The sequence below is a fragment of the Nycticebus coucang genome, chromosome 20 (genome assembly GCF_027406575.1).
Source record: "Nycticebus coucang isolate mNycCou1 chromosome 20, mNycCou1.pri, whole genome shotgun sequence".
In the NCBI taxonomy this organism is placed as follows: Eukaryota; Metazoa; Chordata; class Mammalia; order Primates; family Lorisidae; genus Nycticebus; species Nycticebus coucang.
This window is the reverse complement of record NC_069799.1, coordinates 17345928-17350921: the sequence shown is the minus strand read 5'-3', so window position 1 is coordinate 17350921 and position 4994 is coordinate 17345928. Positions and strand designations below refer to the sequence as shown.

At 35.5% G+C, this 4994-nt stretch overlaps 1 pseudogene across 1 annotated transcript; it reads right to left on the bottom strand.

The window, feature by feature from the left end:
- Nucleotides 1–334: 334 nt before the first annotated feature.
- On the bottom strand, nt 335–2566 carry LOC128572753 (AN1-type zinc finger protein 1-like; annotated as a pseudogene). Its single transcript, XR_008376244.1, has one exon. The product of XR_008376244.1 is annotated as an AN1-type zinc finger protein 1-like (transcript).
- Between the last annotated feature and the right edge of the window lie 2428 nt (nt 2567–4994).

The window sequence follows — 4994 nt, the reverse complement described above, 5'->3', positions numbered from 1 at the left end:
ACTAGCCAACCAATTACCTTATGCCCCATCTTACTTACTCTAGCCAATCCCCAGTTAACAACTCCTCTGAACCTCCCATCAAGACACACCCGCCTTCCCCGTAAAGCTTATAAGGCACAGTTTTTTTTTTTTTTTTCTGTACCAGAATGTTTATTGCAGCCCAACTCATAATCGCCAAGTCATGGAAGAAGCCCAAGTGCCCATCGACCCACGAATGGACCAGCAAATTGTGGTACATGTACACCATGGAACACCATGCAGCCTTAAAGAAAGATGGAGACTCCACCTCTTTCATGTTTACATGGATGGAGATGGAACATACTCTTCCTAGCAAAGTATCTCAGGAATGGAAGAAAGCATCCAATGTACTTAGCCCTGCTATGAAGCTAAATTATAGCTTTCACATGAAGGCTATAACCCAACTACAGCACAAGACTATGAGGAACGGGTGAAGGAAAGGGAAGGGAGGGGGGGAGTTTAGGATGGAGGGAGGGTAATGGGTGGGGCACACCTATGGTGCATCTTAGAATGGGTACAGGCAAAACTTACTAAAGGCAGAATACAAATGTCTACATATAATAACTAAGAAAATGCCATGAAGGGTATGTTGAACAGTTTGATGAGAATATTTCAGATTGTATATGAAACCTGCACATTGTACCCCTTGATTGCACTAATGTACACAGCTATGATTTAACAATAAAAAAAATAATTTGGATTAAACTAACACAAATACTAAGAAATTAAAAAAAAAAAAGAATATCAAGATTAGAAAATAGACCAAATAAGCATTCTGAGTTTATTCTATTAACTACACCTGAAGCTACTACACATGTCTATGACATTTATAATAGAAAAGGGGAAAAGAACAGATAGAACTAATTTCTATTCTTGCTGAATAGTAGTACTTTGTTGGGTACAGATGGAAGACATTAGTTAGAAGTATTCATTTGAATTGGTAAAAATTTGGCATGTGTTTGTCTGGGTATATATATAGAGAGAGATGGTAATGAAGTGGAAATAATCCATTTTTTTAAAAAATTATAATACACTCACACTAACAAAAAAGATGAATCTTATTACAGGAAGTCTTTGGTCAGAAATATGTCCAATGCAGAAAGATAGATGACACTTAGAAAAACATTTTCCCTTCCTAAGCCTGACATTCTTCGTTAATATTTTAGAAGACTGAATGAGATAATCTTTAAATTTCTATAATTCATGTACACACAACAACTGATAAATCATATTTTAAGTAGATAGTAAACCACACTTTGTCTCTGTGATGGCAGGCTTGGCCATATTATTTGCTTAAAGTAAAAATAATTCATGTATCTCAGGGCTGAAATTTCTATCATGTCTTCTCCCTCTTCCGTAAGAATAGCAAAGTCCCCCAAAGGGATTGTTCCTTCAGCTTCAATCCTGGGATCCTGAAATGAAGATGATATGGAACAGTACAACAGCCAATCAACTGCTGACATTAATCCATCAGGAAATACACTTCTGTTTTTATTACTACAGCATAACCTAGTGAAAGCTAATTAAATAGAAGAATGCGCTAATAATTGAATTTCAGTTGATAGTTAAAACTTTAAAACACAAAAAGTCAAATTTAATAGAAAACTGATAATGTAAAAAGTAACAAAATGGAAATAAGCTAAAACACAACTTTTAAAAATAATAGTATTTATATAACAAGATATTCACTTAAAATGTATGTGTAAGTTGCCTTCTCATTTCTGGCTTGAATCACTGAACAACTACTCTAAGTAAGAATCAACGTCTTTCAAAAATTGTTCTTCATCATTAAGATATTCCAAGATAATAGTTCCGCCATTATATAAGGGACAATCCTCCTTAGCAATCCAGGTTTCCAAAGTTTGATCCAAGGGTAAGGCTTCTCCTGAAGTATTGTGACATAACCTCAATTTCTTAGCTGTTAATTTGTTATTGTCATTTTTGAGATTGGCGAGAGAGGCTGCAGAGTCTATGACCCTTCCAATGCTCCATCCGTAGCAAAAGAACATTGCTTTGCTCTTCTCTTTGCTGCCCTTAGGCAAGAAAACCTGAAAATAAATTCTTTCTGTCTGAGGCAATGACTTATCCCCATCAGCATGCATCTTTAATTTCATCAATGCAACCTTTGCTGCTGTTTGACTATTTTTGGCACCTTTCCGTCGTTTACTTGTTGTCTCTCCTGTCTTGGAATCAATAATATCTTTAACAAGTTTCTGAGTGGCAGAATACGAGGCTTTGGGATTTCCAATTTTTCACACTCATGATCTGACTGATGACGGTGTCTTAGGCAAAAGTTTTTCTCACAATAAGGACATAGAACTGCCACAAGTTCTTTTTCAGCACAATCCTTGAATGAGCATGGGTAAGATTTATGATTATCTGTCTTCAGTTTTTCATTGATTACAGTCACCTCAGGACAACCATGAGACTCCTTGCTTCTGTGTTCAAGGCAAAATATTCCTGAACAACCATCACAAATAAATGGAAGAAAATCTCGCTGCCGACAGTGCTCCATCTGGCAGTGTTGACCGACGTCCAACTCTGCCATGTCTCCAGGCACAGGTTTTTTAATAAAGTTTGAGACTTGATCAGAAAACTGTCTTGTCTCCCTTTCTCCCGCCCCTTGTTTGTTTTTCTCCTTTAGGTGGTTCCTGCATCCCCCGTTGCTGTCCCACGGGTCGGGACAAAATCCTAGCCAATACATTACAGCTTATCATCAAAAAAGTCATACATCATGATCAAGTAGGTTTCATCCCAGGGATGCAAGGCTGGTTTAATATACACAAGTCCATAAACTTTATTCACCATATCAACAGAAGGAAAACCAAAGACTATATGATCCTCTCAGTAGATGCAGAAAAAGCATTCAGAAAATGGCCTTTCTGAATACAATATTCTTCAGTAGCAACTTTTTCCTTTAGTAATTTAAATATGTCATCCCATTACATCCTAGCATTCAGGGTTTTCCATGAGAAGTCTGTTGCCAGATAAATTTGAGCTCCTTTATTTTATTTGTTTCTATTTTTATTGCTGATGTTAGATCTTCTCTTTGTTTTTGACCTTTGGGAGTTTGATTATTATATCCAGACTGGGGATATATCTTGGGAATAGTCTTATTTGGATTGAATCCTTACAGTTATATTTAACCGTCCTGTACCTGGATATTTTTATTTTTCTGTTCCTTTGGACTTTATGACCTGAGCCATTTTCACTGGGGGTAGGTGATATCTCAGTATGGTTTTGATTTGCTTTTCTCTAATAATCAGAGATGATGAGCTTTTTTTCCATGCGTTTGTTGAGCATTAGTCTATCTTCATAAGAAAAGTTTTTGTGTTTTGCCCAACTTTTTAATGGATTGTATAATATTTTCTTGATTTGTTTGAATTTTTTGTAGATTAGGATTCTCACTTTTTTGTCAGATGTGTAGCATGTAAATATCTCCTCCCTCTCTGTAGATTGCCATTTTCCTTTGTTGACTGTGTCCTTAATGTGCAGAACTTTTTAATTTTATTAGGTCCCATTTATTTATTTTCATTGTTGCTGGAATTTTCAGTGAAGTCTTCTTTCTTTAACATTGGTCACTGGTGTTGTATTTTACTTTTTAGTCAGTGTCATGCTTCCTTGAGTTTTTTTGATTCTAGCATTTGAGCACTGGTGTTTTCACATTTGGAGAAATGTGGATTTATTCCAGGGTTTGTAGACTGGCTTTGTCAGAGGTATCCTATCCTCAGTCAGCCTGTTGAGAGATTCTGGGCAGGCCACTTGTCATGGTCCATGGGTGAGGCTGCTGCTGGAGCCCAACACAAAGATCCCAGGTACAATGTGTGTCCACCTGATGATCTGCTTGAGGACTCCAGCACTACAAAATCCTCCTCTAAACTCCTAGAAACCAACTCCAGTTAGGCAGCACTCTCTTTTCACAGACCTGTTCTGAAAGATTTGAAAGTCCTTTATTCATTTTTCTGGGCCTCATAACCCCAATTCTTTCTTATATATCATAATTCTAATGGTAGTAGCTGCTTTCTGCAGTTATACATATTATATCAGAATTTCTTCATGAATCTCTTTTACATTGTTCACAGCCCCCATCAACTTTGTGACTAAATGCCTATATAAAATAGTCCTTTTTGAAATAGCTAATGTAGTTTCTCTTTTTCTGACTAGATTCTGAAGGATGCATATCTCTTTTATTCCAGTTCATTTCCTGCCCACAGTTTTAGAATGAGTTCAAGTCACTCATTTCTATAGAAAATTCATATTCTTCTTTGAAAATCGCACACCCCTATAAATGGGACTTCTCATTTGTAGTATGCCTTTTAATAGTCCATAAGCCCAGACTGATAATAAAAGCAAAAGATAAACAGACAAAAATAGTGTTTATTCCCCAAATATTCCTGTGACTATTTAACTTCACAAACTCACCCATTCCCTCATTTCCATAAATGAAAATATTCTTGAGGAGTAACAAACATTAAAAGAAACTTTACAGTTCCTTTCCTCAATAGCAGACAATATTGTTAGGGAAAAATGAAATATGACAATAGTCCTGATGATGATAATGATGATGAAAACAAGCCCCATGATTGACAAAATCAGTGAAGACAAATGCAGTCACCTATCTTTTGTTTACTATTTAGGTTCATATAAACAGATCTCCCTATAAGAATTAATTGAATTAATCATGACCATAAAAAATTAAAAAAATAATTTGATTGTATGGTTTATTTATTTAGGCAGACTCTACTTGACAAAAAAGCATGATCATTGAATTGGCCTGGCAGTGAAACCACAACAAATATTCACATAACCCTAAATAAATACAACATACCTTATCTTTCAGGAATATCTTTTGAATTATGCAAGTATATGTAACATGTTAATATTATTTTGTGTTACTCTGATAATTTACAAGTGACCCACCTCTCACTGAAAAAGGCTAAAGAAAAAGAAAAATGTTTATTTTATTTTATTTTATT